Here is a 16,304-nt window from a genome sequence, read left to right on the forward strand (position 1 = left end):
TAAATATTTTATTATTCGCTGGTTCATTCAAATAAATAAGTCTTTATTTCGTTTATATTTTTAATTATTTTTATTATAATCTCTGAACTTGTAATTCATATATATAACATTATTGTATTAATTAATTACATACTCGTAACAAACATGTTGAGTCTTTGAAGGATGCAACAAGACTTACTAGGAATAGAGCGTTAGACAAATTCATTTAATGAGAGTAACAAAAAAGTGAGAATTTATAAAAAGTACCAGAAAGAGTGAAAATTTATCAAAAGTAAAGATTTTTATTTTCACAAATAAAAACGGAAAAAATGAAACATGAGTAAAGACTCATGTTTCATTTTTGAAAGAGAGAGGTGAAAGAGAGAGGTAGCTGTTAAAGAACAGCTACCTCTCTCTTTCACAATGCACATGGTATTGGAATCCAAAGTTTAAAAAGAGTAATCTAGTATAAATTAAATATTTAACAAATGAATAATATAATTAATTATGTAGTAATTATATTTTGATTATATATTATTATTTCACATCTAATCTATTGGTTTCGAACAAAAACAATTATTTGAACCAAACTTAATCACGTTTTTACAATTAACACTCGGGCTGCTGAACCATTTATACTGAGATTATTACAAATTGAGTGACCTAATTAAAATAACTCTTTACATATGACCAGAAAAACCTGTTTTCAAAATCATATTTAGAACGTTCATAATACATAATACTTAAGTATTACTAAATATATTACCTAAAATATTAATTTCTAACTATAAAACTGGTTATACCAAACAAAAAATGGAATTAAAATAATAGCTAACGGGCAATAACACATGTTCAGGGTTAAATTTTCTTAGTTCAGATTTAGTTATTATTTTTTTACGTAGATTTACATCCTTTGTTTTACATTAAGATTGTTAAAATATTCACTCAAGTTCTTCAGAAAGTTAAAGTTCTTTTATGAAACATATAGTAGAACAGAATATGTTGAAAAAATGTACCGTATAAGTGCACTCTTTTTTTCACTCTTTTTTTCTTTTTGACCGCTTTTTGACACTATTTTAGTTTGAGCTTATTTTAAGACCTTTTCAGTACACATTTTTAAACTAAAAATATTCAATAAAAATAAAATTTTGTTGACTGGAATATTAAACGTGGATTTTCATACCTTTTCCATCTAGGACCAAAAAAAATTTGTCACTTTAGGCAGACGATCAGATTTCAAAGGTTTTCACACTAATTAGTTCAATTGTATTAATTCATAAAAACGGTAGTCATTGAGCACAATGCGGATGCTGAGCCTATCGTAGCTTCTACTAAACTGCAAACTGGATCTAATTAACGAATGGCTAACTAAAGGAATTCATGGAAAATGAAGTTTAATCCGCTAAGTCTACGCACGTTTCGTTTGCGATGAGAAGGGATGACTGCCCGCGTGTTCAACTTCATGATGTGTACATCCTGCATACTAACAGCATATGATACCAAGGACTTTATCTGGTAGCCGTCCAACGTGGAGGTTCATGTTCAAGAAGAAAAGGTTGCACCTTAACATTAAGTTTAGGGAGATGTACTGGTTGTTAAACGGGAGATCGAAACTATCTTTACCTAATAAACAACTGCTGAACTCAGCGGTCCTAAAACCGATTTGGACATACCGAATCCAATTATGGGGCACGAAAAGTGAGAGTAACATAGAAGTCGCACAGCAATTCCAGAATAAATAATTGAGAAATATAACAGAAGCGCCGTGGTTTGCGAAAAACACTGAAGTACACAATTATCTGAGACTCCCAACCGTTCGAGAGGAGAAACAGCGATTCGGTATACGATGCAAATGAAATTGAACAACCGTGTGAACTGGCTAGCTGTTAAACAGTGCCAGGCTCAGAATAAGAGCAAAGACGCAGGCGACTACAGTGATTTGGTTTGCTAGGCATTTCTCCCTCCACCACCCCATTCGGTCGCCCTGAAGCATACGACCAAACCTGAAGCAACGTCTACTGAACCTCGAAACAGTTTAGCGACCAGTATCCTAAATAGCTCCTAGAACTTACGTAACAGCGTGAGCGGACTAAGCGCATTGCCATACATCACCGGCTTACGTGTCCCAACCGCTCACTTGTCATATATTTGCTAAAATGGGAAGGCGCACCCCGTCAACTACTAAAAATATATATGGCATCCATAAATTAAAATTCATTTTGTCTGGACAGCAATTTTCTGCCACGTCTAGGTCGCTGAATGCCAGCAAGTACCTGTTCACCATATTAAAGCGCTTAGAGCCTTAATTGGCTGGTGATCAGCCATATATAACTAGGTTAGCTTCCCACAGCACTGCGGTAGGAGTCTTTTCCCCTTAAGTAAACTACTGATGTCAGTTGAACAAAGCAACCGCATCAAAGAACTCTCACACGGTCCGACAATGCGGCTCTCGCCGCTTGTCAGTGGCTAATTTTCCCCTTGACCTCTAAGTTCCAGGATAGCCCGGTCTCTGGCCACTCCAAGAGCAGGGCAGTTAGACATCAGGTGTTCATTTGACTAAACCTCCCCACAGACGCACAGCTCAACAACTGCCAGGCAGAACCGAAACAGATATTGGTTTAAATTAACATTGTTGGTGAGCACCTGGGCACCCGTTGCCCTTTAAAACGAGCTTGAGGTATACCATCCTCCCAGGTCCTGTATAAATTTATACAAGGATCTTCCCTTAGTCGTAGTGTGCCATTCCAGCTGCCATGCATCCATCGCGAGGCTCTGCAGCCTCTTCCGTAAGCGGGCCTACAGTGATTGCAAATATTAGATCTTTAAGTTCGATATTTGATGTAAATCAACTAGAGTGCTGTGCATCGTCAAAAGTCTTCATTTCGTTTCGCCACTTGCTCATGTTGGTTCTTTGATTTGTTTCACTGTTTCTTTGTTTGATTAGTTATTCTTTTTGTACTAATAAGACTATTTTTTAGTGTCTTCTTTGCTTTTTATGTTCTGAACTTTGTTAGTGTTCCTTGGACTCGTGTTTGTATGCTGCACTTGTTCATGTTTATTATATATTTATGTATACTTTATAAGTTATGTATACATATGCATACATATACAGTTCTTTGAGGCATTTCAATGGAAACCTCTCTTTGCATGTCATTTTTTTTTTTTGTATTTAAATGTACTTATGGTTCCGGTAAACTGAAACCGATTGTAAATTAAACAATCAGACATTAAAACGGTTAGTATGCTAGTTTGTAGATCGCTGGTCTCTACTTCAATATCCGCAAGAGTATAGTATTTTTTAACTTTCATTTAACTCATCTTATCTTCCTCTTTAAAATACGTGGAAAAGTGAAAATAGATTAAAAAAATTTTCGAGAGAAAAAAGAATGAAAATTGGATTTCACTCGAGCAGAGGAGATATACCTACTAGGGGAATATTTAATTTTTCATAACATTTGTTTATTTTAGTATTATGAATTTATATATTTTTACAAAATTGTACTTTAGATGTAATCTTATCAACCTACCTGATGTTATAAAATTGTTCATGAGTGAAATTAGTGGAGATTTCTATACAACTAAAATCAAACTAATGCTAAAACATTATTTATTTTCTTCTTACCGCTAAGTTTTATACTTATAAAATAAAATAATTTAATTCTCTAGGATTTATAAAACTTATAATTTGCCACTGTTCTAATACTTGCACCGTCTTAATTATTCAAACAGATTTTAAGAATGTTGCAAAATTATATAAGTATACGAGTAAATGGCTTGACAATTCTTTAGAGACCTTACATGAAGTTTTTAAAATTCATATAAAAATTAATCGTAAATTGAGATTACAGATAGTTATTAACATTATGACATAAAGCGAATAAACTGGAACTCTTTAAGCAATTTAAAGAAATTATTTCGTTACTGCCTGACTTAAGTTTTAGATATGTAGAATGATCCATTTCCTACCATTATACATTGTACGATTTGCACACGACCCCCGTATATTCAAGCATACATTAAAATAAAGTTTTTTTTATAGGTTATGAATTATAATTATTATGAATAATTATAAACATTTACTAATATATTTAAATACTAAGAAAAAAATTAAAAGCATTAATAATAACTAGCTTTATTATAAAAGTTACTTTCATTTTTCATTAACATATGAATACAAAATTTAAAACACATGTAGGAGAATAAAAAAGCTAAGAATAAAAAGTGATTAAATAAAACGGATTAATAAAACAAAACATAAGTAAATTAAACAGCGGCTGCGGCGGAAGTAAAAATTAAAGAACCTTTCGCTATTGGACAAGACAAGGCAAGGTCACGTGAATTATAGTATGTCAACATGAATTGGTTGGTCACTTTAGATATCTATTTATAGATATAATTGTAGAAAGAACATTTTAAAAAAATATATTTTTTACAACCGATTTATACGTGCATAAAATAAACGGTAGTTATATGTATAAAATTAACTTTATTTTTGGATAATACAGCTGAAAAGAAAATAAAAAAATAGTAATTGCCGTTAGAGTCATATTTATCCTTTAAATTATTTGCTCTACAATATAATATTTTATTTTTTATTCACTGATTTTTCCCATCATCCCATAGTTTGATCCTTGAACTAAAAAGAAGTATAAGTTAGATTCTGCTCTCTTTTGTATACGATATACTACGAAAAAAAATAGGCAATAATTTAGTTAAAAAATATGAACATTTTCGTAGAAATATTTTATTAAGTACTAAACATATTTTTAGATAAAATTTTAAGTACTAAGATAGCAGTTATGTTATTTGTACTCTTCAGTTAGATTAGAAATCTTAAAATAGTAATAACCACTTATAACTCCGTAAATAAATTGAACCTATCAAATAAAATTTAGAACTACTTGAAAAAATGTATAAGGTTTAACTACAAAAATACAGTTATAATAAAGTAATAATAAATAAAAAAACAACAACAATTTCCAACATATTCTGAAATATAACGTAATATAATACAGAGGTGAATCACGAGGAAAGGAAAATAATTTGGGAACTGATTCTAGAGCTTGAAATAAGGAAAGGTTTAGTGCAAATATATGCCGGAAAACGTTTGGTTATCGAGTTACGGCTAGCAAAAATTTCACTTCCCACTGAGGAGGTCACACTGAAATTTTTAAGGCGTTATGTAAGAGGTTTCTTATGTTTATTGACCCGAAAAATCAAATAATACAGGCCCCAAGAACTGTATCCTCCGTAGTTTTAATGATGTCCCAACGTAAAACAGAAAACACCGGTGACAATAAAACACATTTTTTTAGGTTTCAAGTAAACTTTGATAAATTACTAATAAATGCATAAATTTTATTATTAAAATTATAGAGAATCTAATTATGAGAAATTAATGTAACAAAAGTCTATTAAAAATATAAAAAAATCAACTTTTATCATTAAAAACAAATTAGAAGAAAACTTTTTTTGCAATTCAAAAAATTTACAATCGGTTTCTCCCGACGAAACCACGAGTAAATAATATGTTAAAAATGTTGCATGAGAGAGGGCCATCAATGATGCCCCTCAAGAAAACAGACTAAAAGATACAATATAAACGTCAGTGTTAATAAACATACTTATAGTAACAAGTAATATCTAATAAACACTCATTATGTCAAAAACATCTCTGAGATCTTCAGTTTGTTCAATCTATGAACCACATGTGACCAACACATTCAATTCGCACACGAACACATGTAAACATCACTTTAGTAGTTTAAGTGGTTTAGTGGTCGGGTCACTTTTCTCGATATATTGTTGTGTGACCTTTGGATCACGTTAATGTTACTGTCACTAGTTGTCTCCCAGAGCTGAATCCCATACGTGCATATCGGTTTCAAGAAGGTCTTATATAGAAAGATCTTGTTAGAGAGAGACAATCGAGAACCCCTAACCTATAAATTCCAAATAATTTAACCCTGGGACATATTGTTCTTGTATAAAGAGCCTATTAATGGTTGTCGATCATGCCATCATGTGGCATGATCGACAACCATTAATAGGCAACCGAAAATTGACGATCGCCGAAAATTGTTGCTAGAAATTTGATTCAACTTCAGCAAATGGGTTTTCTTCAGGCACCGATATAAATTCCGTGGGTTGTTTATGTCATTACGGGTAAAAGTAGATTCGTTCGAAAATAATATGAACGGAATTAGGTGGTAATTGTGGTTAATCCATAATTACCACCTAATGCCAGATGACTGCAGTCATCCGGAACGGTCACCGAGCTGCAGGTGTTGAACTTTCTGAATACGATAAGAACACAGTCCGTAAGCACGTAATATGTACCTGTACTTTGTAAAGAAATGTACTTTGTAAAGGAATGTAAAGTCGTGTAGAAATTCTTCACTTGCTAGGACTAAACAGTTCCACCTAACGAATGTTTTCCTGAATGAAATGTTACCTAAAGAATGTTTAGTTTCTAATAATAAAAGTTGATTTTTTTTTTAAAGTTGGTTTTATTAAAAGTTTCTTTTTGTTTTTCATAGACTTCATTAGATCAATTTTCTCAGAATTAAATTTTCTATAATTTTGATAATAATGTTTATTCATTTATTAGTCATTTCAAACCTAAAAAGTGGAGGTGCTTTTTGTCCCAAACTCTTTCTGTTTTACATTGGAAATAATTAAAACTACGGAAAATAGCGTTCTGGGACCTGTATATTAGATTTGTTAGGTCAAAAACATAAGGAACTATCATGTACACCCCTTAAATAACACCTTAAAAATTTCAGTATGACCGCATTTCATTGGGGAAACTGAAATCCGGGCGAAATTTTTCAATTGCCCTAACTCGATAATAAAGCTTTGTCTGACGTACATTTATGTTAATCTTTTCCTTATTTCAAGCTCTGGAATGGTTTCCAAATCAAACTATTTCCCTTTCCTCCTGAATCAACAATATATTAATATATAAGATGTATACGAGGTAACCTTATAATATACGGTATATACGAGGTACCTTATAATATATAATATACCCATAGATAAAAATGATAGTCGAATGCAGAAAATAATACTCTTCTGAACAATTCATTTTAAGGGTAACTTAAAAAAAAAATATATATATATATATGCACAACTAAAATACGGATACTTTCACGACCCTACTACAGGATACCCTAGCACCATCCTCTTTACCACCATACTATCTTCCTTTATCTCGGTAATTTAATATATTTCCTACATCTTAATAGTTAAAAGAAATATGTATATGTACACTATAGAGTGTTAACAAAGTATTGGAACGCTTAAATAACTTTTTAACAATTAATTTGAACAATTTTAACACAATTTTCGCACAATTTTAACAATTAATCGCACAAAAATAGAACGTAGGCAAAATCATCCAGCATCAAAACAATGTTTTTTTTTTTTTTATATGAGATCACCCGAATTCCCAATCTTTAATGAAAGAGGGACAACTGAAATATTTTTAATAAAAAGGGTCAGGTTGTGATTTCATTCGAAAAGGCATTGAAAACCAAAAGTTTTGAGTAAAAGCCTTCATAGAAAATACTGGGCTATAGACAGCAATTCTAACCAAAATGCCTTTTAATATTTTTCACAGCTAGTTTAAAAAATGACCTACCGTACACTTCATTCAAGTAGCGGTTTCACACCGAAAAAAGATAATTTTTAAGGTAGAAGCATTTGCTAAATTTCACTTTCTATGTTCAATAATTGAAAAATTATTTAGGTTCCCATAATTTATTAACACTCAGTAAATGTATGTTTTTATTTATTTATTTTTAGTCGGCGAATTACATAGGAGTTCTACAGCTTGTATGTGGAGTATTTAATTGTAAAGGTAATTATACAATTTTTTTTTTATTCCTAGAGTGTACGTTACAATCTGTTTAACATATTAGTTGAACAGATTGAACAGTTGTTGAACAATAAGCAACAACCCCATCGCCCAATGAGATAAGGATGATAACTATGACATATAAATGCAGTGTAGTCTTGTACAGACATAGGTCGAAAATTTCTGAGACGTGTGAATAATTACACCAACCACCAAAGAACCTCTATCCTCTGCCTAGCGTTCAAATCCGAATACACAGGCAATATAAAAAATATCTAAAAAACTTAAAATAAATAAGAGTATATAAAGAAATGTTAATAAATAAATAAACTTCCTACGAAACTGTACAAACATTTCACACACGCGCACAACTCACCAGTTTCATCACAGATGAATACCATTCATCTACATTCCTACACCAGGAACGCATACGGGACAAACAAACAAACATTCATTTATACACATATATACAGTACATAAATATATATATATATAATTAAATGAACTTTTTTTTATTTCTCCATCAGTTAGTAAAAATAGTTCTAATTGTAGAACAAAAACATTATCAATCGAATTTATTTCTGTTTTATTTATTCATTTTTTAATAAAACTAGTATAATCTTGCAAACTAATACTTTTTTTTAAAAGAAGTTATAGGGATTAAAAAAAATTGTTTCATCTTCACTACTTTCATTTACATAAGAGCATTTACTATTAAAACAAGTTGTAATACATTTTCTTTTAAATTTTATTATTTCAAGTACATTATCAAGTTTTTTTTACGCTACCTAACACTATCAAGTACTGCTATCTAGCGGCGCGATTCGTAAAGTCACCTTAAAAAAATTACATATTCAAGTCCCGCAGTCATCAAATGGAAAAAAACGTTGTCTAACAAAATTCGAGGAATTTTTTGAAAGTTTTCTTTACTACAAATCTAACTGAACTGAGAAATAATGTTTTCATGCTATGTTTTAATTTTTTTTGGATAGGTCATGTTTAGAACTGTAAACAGTTCGTTGACTTCGCCGTCCGTACAGTTCTGCGGACTCTTACCGTCGAAGTTCTAACGAACTTCGTGATTTGAATAAATAATATTTTATTTAAACAAAAAATAATGATTAATATAGAATGATTAATAATGGTTTATGATTACTACATCTATATTAATATAGATGATTAATACACGGAGATAAACCGCAGAATAAAATAAAGACGAGAAAATTAAAATTTATTATGATGAAAGTAGGGTTAAAATAAATGCACTGGAAAGGAATAAAAGTAAGCTTGTTACTAAGTGATACTGTTACAGGTGAAAACCTCGAAGGGCGCTAAAGTTAAATAAAAAGACGGCAAAAACAGTTGATAAGAAGAGTAAACTTCATTCAGGTTATACGAAAAATACTGTGTAATATAATTATCAGTACCTTATAAAGTTGCAAAAATTATTTACATTCTTCTAGTGATTAACAGAATTGCGCCTGAGAACTTTAATTACATGTGTAATTAAACTGACTCAAAGGATGTCAGTTAAATAAAACAGAAAAAATAAAACATATAAACAGCGCTTCCATACATTACAATCAGCAAACAGATGGTTAAAATTTATCGGAATCATCAAACGGCAGAGAAAAAAAAAGTTTAAGAAATTAGTCATATGCTCTGATTTGTGGACCATATGGAGACCAGTTATTCCTGTTTATATATATATATATATGTATATATATTATTACCTAATCAAAAATATAAAATTTAATAAAAAAAATCAGAATTACAAACAAAGCCAATAAAAGTAAAATTAATAATCGAAAAATAAATCCACTTACTAATATTATGTAAATAATATAATATTAATTTATAATGGCTATAATTACGAACAATGTTTTATTTAAATATCAAATATTTATCATTTTTACCGCGATAATTCCATTAACTAAATATCTAAATTTATAAGTGAGTAATGAATATTTCTAAATAAATTATATACATGATAAAAATTTGTTTAAGAATACCGCGTAAATCTCAGCGCAGGATGTATACGCATGTCATCAATTCGGTGTTGTTATATGGCATTCCCGTTTGGCATGGTGCTGTAAAAGTTGAACGTAACCGGTGTTTGTTAGAGGCGGTGCAGCACCGAGTGGCCCTAACGTTAGCAGGGGCGTGTAATTCGATGTCTACGGAGGCGATAATGGTGGTCGCGGGCATTGTCCTGTTGAAGCAACTGACATGGTACAGGACTAGAGTGTACGAGGGAAGAGATCGTAATGAGTCCTTGAAGATTATGATGGAGGAATGGCAGGCCAGATGGAATGACTCCAACAAGGGAAGATGGACCCATAAACTAATCCGGGAGATAAGGCCGTGGTTCGGAAGGGAGTTTGGTGAACTGAGCTACTGGCTCATCCAATTCCTGATCGGCTACGGTGCCTTCCGGACGTATTTATTAGGGAGGCGGAGGGCAGAGGACAACCTATTCCCGTTCTGTGGAGAGCGAGACACGCCTGAGCACGAGGTGTTCGGGTGTGTTAGATGGGCCCGTGAACGCCGGGAATGTGAGCTATTGGTTGGGCCAATGAACCCAGAAAACATCATATCAAAAATGCTAGTAGATGAGCAGACGTTTGCCCGAATCTCAAATTTTGTGGCGGGGCTCATGCGACAAAAGGAGAGAGGTGCGAGGAGGGAAGGATAGCCCGTCGTGGAGCTGTTGTTTCGTCCGGGCTTGCTTGGGGAGGCGGCGACTATGAAGCTGCGGAACTCCGAATACCTAGAAAGAAGCAAACTATCCAGTCGGAGCGGAGTAGCATGATAAAGTCCTGGGTCACAGAACAAGAGAAGTACCGGTGAGCGAGGGGATGAAGGACAGCCTCCTGCGGAGCCGCCATTCGTCCCCGCTTGCGTAGATGGACGGCGGTGATAATGCACGGGGATTCTGGATCCCCTGAGCTCGAAGGCACATTCCCGTATCGCGTAATGCTGAATTACGGATCCGGACCAGTGGTGGGGGGGGGGGGAGTCGGTGAGATAGGAGGTTTAGTCGGTAGGGCGCAGGCATACATACGCACTCTTAATAACATCTTGCTGAATTTGTTAGCGAGCCCGACATGTTGCCCGTAAATGGGGTTCCTCTGACTCATTGGGGAAAACAAAACACAAAAAGAATATATATATATATATATATATATATATATATATATATAAAATTAATTCTTTTTTTATGAAATATTTAATGTACAACAATAATGAGTAACATAAAAACAAATAAGATATGGCTTTGCATTAACAAATTCAGACCTAAATCTCGTAGAATAATAGTTAAAAGATTTCTTTATTATAAAAAGAATATCTTACAACAAAAATTTCTAGAAATACAGTACTATGTTAAAAAAAAAAGTTATTTTGGTATAATTATGAAAAGTAATCCAGAAAAATTAAATAAGATAACATTTCTTTATTGTTTTACTTTGCAGAATTTTAATTTATAAAAGAGATGTTATAAGTGCATTATCATTAAAGTAGAATTAGTAGGTAAACCTCGCGTAAACAGAATGGAAAAACTACTACAGTTGCATGACAGGTTAAGACATATGTTTTTTATATTTAAACGCTTTAGATTGTTACCTTCAATTTAGAAAAAGAAATATTTCTTCGACTAAAATGGATAGTTTTCATTTTATCCAGTTAAAAAACAATATATATATTTGTGTGTGTGTGTGTGTGTGTGTGTGTGTGTGTGTGTGTGTGTGTGTGTGTGTGTGTGTGTGTGTGTGTGTGTGTGTGTGTGTGTGTGTGTGTGTGTGTGTGTGTATTAATACGCGGAATAGTAATTGTAGTATCGATTATAAAGTTATTTCAATTTTTTTATACTCAAAATCATAATTTCTCAAAAATTCTTTTAAAATAGTTCGATCAAGCTGAGATATAATCGTACATTCACTGTTATAAAAAAAATACATAAACTTTTACAAAAATAAATTTTTACAAAATTTCAACAAAATCCTTACACTGTAGTGTCATTCCCTTAACATCGGACATATTCATTATATAAACTTCATAGTTCAACTTATTTAATATTTAAGACAAAGACAAAAATAAAAATGATTAAGATCTATTAAGTAGAATTGATTTAAAAATTAATACATAAATGTACATAAACTGACTCACCGGAGTGTAGTGGAATGCGCTCCATATGACCCAAAACAACTTATTTAACCTGTGCAATTTATAAAGATTACTATATTGGTAATTTTAATATATTCTATGTAGAGGTTGTATCAGAAGACTACTTTTTCTTCCTAAATTTAAGTATTATTAGTTAAATCTAAATATAGGTGGCTTAGAACCATTTTAGTTGAATACAAGAACCAATATAACTTGAAATATCGTTTAGGTATTAAATCAATTAAACGTAGCTACATTTTAACACGGATTTGGACATGAAAGCATTGCAACACAATTATAACTAACTGTAACTGCTGTGAACAGCAGCGATATTCAGCACTACATAAAACCTACAGATTACTATTTCTTCTCTCCTTCAAAAATATTTACAAACTGACACAACATAAACAAAATTGTATAACCAAAATAAATAGAAAAATATATAATCGACTAAGATGTAGAATTTTATTTTTATTTCAGTAAACGTAATTACTTAATTATACTTAAACATTGTTATTTAATTATGTAAACATTATTACTTAATTATAGACGTAATAAATCATAAGACTCAGTTCAATCAGTAATAATTTAGACTGTGGCTAAAATCATATATCTTCAAAACTTTTTATTATTTTTTTTATAACATGTAATAATCATAGATAAAAATCATATAAGATTCCTATTTTATAAAAAGAGTAAATAGGATAAACTCAATTTCTTCAAATAAACTTATTTTAATTAACTAACCAATTGATTTTTGTGCTATCGAAGCGCAAATTTAGTACCTTTTATCAATATGCACTCATAAATAGAAATAAACATGTTTTATGGAATTTTTTTAAATTAATTATTTTATTTTCAGTATTCACAATATTTTTATTAATTTATTTAATTAAATCTGTATTTATAAAAAATGGTTAATATATTTAAAAACCTGATGCGAACAACACATTACTTCCTTGTACGCCTATTAAATTATATATATACACATTTTTGCTGCAGTTCAACACTTCCTACATTCTACGGCTAATTTTTTTTGAGTTATGCGAGATACATACGTACGTACGTACATACATGCATACCTACGTACAGACGTCACGCCGAAACTATTCAAAATGGATTCAGGGATGGTCTAAATGGATATTTCCGTTGAAATCTGAAAACCGAAAATTTTCAATAACACAATACTTCGAACAACGAAATAAAAAGTATACTGAAGACAATTAAAGTGAATTAAAATTTTTATTAAGCACTTTAGTAAATAAAAATATTTAAAAGAATATAAATAAATATAACGTAAATAGTAAGAGAATAGCTTGACACGAATAAGATGGTACCGTTTTGAAATAAGCTAGTTACGAAATAAAATAAATTATAGAACACATATTTTTATGTAATGTAGACATTTATTCCATGAAAAGCTATGTTTCTATTAATTTACCTACAGTCTAAAGCTTTAGTTAACCTTTTTACGTTATGAAAAATTTTGAATTTTAAATCTTTCAACGAAAAAAATAACAAATTAAGTTATATACATCTGTTTGCATTTACATCGTAAAAACGGTTGTTAAACATTTATAATGATACATGCTCCTTCTATGAATCATGAACCGTGGCGATGGTGAGCGGGTTTGAGTGCTCAGTGATACAGAGAAGCTGGACCGAAGGTGTAACCATATCGGAGAGGTACCTGTGGAGAGCCAGAAGGCTCACAACAAAGGAAATGATTCCTGAAAGTACTATTAAAACAAGCTGTAGTATACTTTCATTTAAATTTTATGTCAAGTACATTATCAAGTTTTTGTACGCTACCTAGTAATTGATAGTACTGCTATCTAGCGGCGCGATTCGTAAAGTCACCTTAAAAAAATTAATAAAATGAAATATTCGAATCCTGGGGTTCATCAAATGGAAAACAAAACGTTGTCTAACAAAGTTCGTGGTATTCTTTGAAAGTATTCTTTATTACTAAGCTAACTGAACTGAAATATAGTGTTTTCACGCTCCCCCCCCCCCATTTTCATTTCACTGTTAGGTTAGGTCATGTTTAGAACTGTAAAAGTAATTCGTTGACTTCGTCGGCTCTTACCGACAAAATTCTGACGAACTCCGTGATAAATGAATAATACTTGAAATGTAAAAAAGTATTTGAAGTGTGAGCTAGTACCGCTACACCCCCGCGAATGAAATACGGTATATGCGCGCGCTTTAGTAGAATCATTAAATTAATTAAACAGCAATTATTTTATTTAAATAAAATGAAAAATATTTTTAATTAGGTTGTGTGTGTAAACGGTGTATCAGAAAAAAAGCCGCGTGACGGGGAAGACCTACAGTTGTGTTGTCAGCTTTTTTAAATGCATCTCAGTTTTTCAAAAATATTTTTCAATAATTTTAATGAAATTACTTGAAGATAAAAAAAAAATGTAAGTATTTAATACCCATTTAATATCATGCCGAAGTTTAATTAAAATTTTAAAAATAATGTTTTAATAAAAATGTTATATTAAATATTAATAAAAAAAAGAATTATTTTTTCAATAATGCAGAGAAAATTTCTGAAAAGTACTAAAAGTGCGCGCAAAAATATAGTACTTTATGAAATATTACATTTTTAAACATCAGAACTTAAACGAAAGAAAATGCGGAAACTTTTTACTCGCCTTTATAATACAAAGATAATTTTTTTTATCTGTGTGAAATCAAATCACCACTCTTGTAACGGATAGATTTTAAATAATCTATTTGAAGAACGGATCTAGCTTTATACACTTCAGCATAAAAGGCTTTTTGTACACTGCTTTCTACCTAATAACCTTCCAATTTTATTAGCGCGAATCTATATCACCGTAGTAAGACGCAAAATGTGGATTACATACTTACCAGGTAAAGAGAATTCTTCAAATATGATGTTTCATAGCGTACCTTAGATTTCAGGAGTAAGTACCTACTGGTCTACTTTGGTACAATCTAGGTAAATGATCATCTTGAAGAAGGCCTACAGTTTTCACTATTTCCTAAATACATATTATATCCAATTAAGGATCTGATAGTTTGCTGTTTAGTCTATAAACCTGCTAAAGATACGTCTATATACAAAAACATGATTAATTTATAATTTTTCTTTTGCTTAATTAGAAAATGTAATATTGCATTCGAACCACGATAATTCCAATATTTGAAGTAATAATATTAATCTTAATACATAATAACCACTAAGATAATTACTGTATAAGAGTAATTCGTTTTTTAAAAATTAATAATTATAGAGCACTTCTCTTTGAAAGGACACAAACTCTTTAAAAATATGGATTTTAAAAGATTTGTTTACAATCGTGAAAAATTTATTTGAAACAAACTAATTTTACTATTGTATAATCCATGAATTCTTTTTTAATAACAAGCAACTGATACGATGGTGCGTGTATATGCATTTATAATTCTGATGGAATGATGGAAGTAAATACAATCAACTTTTCCAAGACAACCCGTTTCACCTATTTATTTCGTTTGAAAGTGAGATACGATCCTCCAATTTACTGATATGGACAGTTACAGAATTGCTGAAATATTACTTTTTATTAACATCAGATATTTATACAATTATTAATGTAACAATCTTTCATGAAATATTAGGATAGAGTAGAATTCCCTTTATTACTTGTATTAATAGATTAGTATTATTCGTATCTTCGTGAGTCGCTGATTAACAAAAGTTTCGCATTTCTGGTGTGTCGTATAAATAAAAATTAATAATTAAACTATTCTGTTTAGGTTAACTCCTGCATACTAGTTACAAACGTTAAATTCGACGTTACGGTGTAAAATATTCAGTTTTTATTATTGGATTATTTGGTGAATAATCAAAAATGAAAAAGAAACAATCATACAGGAAAAAGAAAGATAACATGAAGAAATATATCTCAAAAAACGACAAGAAGATGAATATGAAGAGGAAGAAAATGTAAAGCACAAGAGAAGAATAAAAAAAATTAAGAGAACATGATAAATATAAAGAGAGAAAATCTGAAAACTAGAGAACGTGTACCCAGATAAAAATTAGAATTATATCAAACCAAAGAGCGATTAAATGATTGGCATCAAAAAACAAATAAACGAAATGATGATCAACTACGACTTAGGAGGAATATTGTCGGACAATATCAGCGGAGTAATGAACTAAAAGATAACATTTTTTTGCAATTTATTAAAAATCAGTCATGTATGCCTCAGCGTATATATTTTTCTTATAAGGCTCTATTTTTCAGTCACTCTGTAGTTAACTTTAACGTAGATAAAATTA

The sequence above is a fragment of the Lycorma delicatula genome, chromosome 3, assembly GCF_047948215.1.
Source record: "Lycorma delicatula isolate Av1 chromosome 3, ASM4794821v1, whole genome shotgun sequence".
Lineage (NCBI taxonomy): Eukaryota > Metazoa > Arthropoda > Insecta > Hemiptera > Fulgoridae > Lycorma > Lycorma delicatula.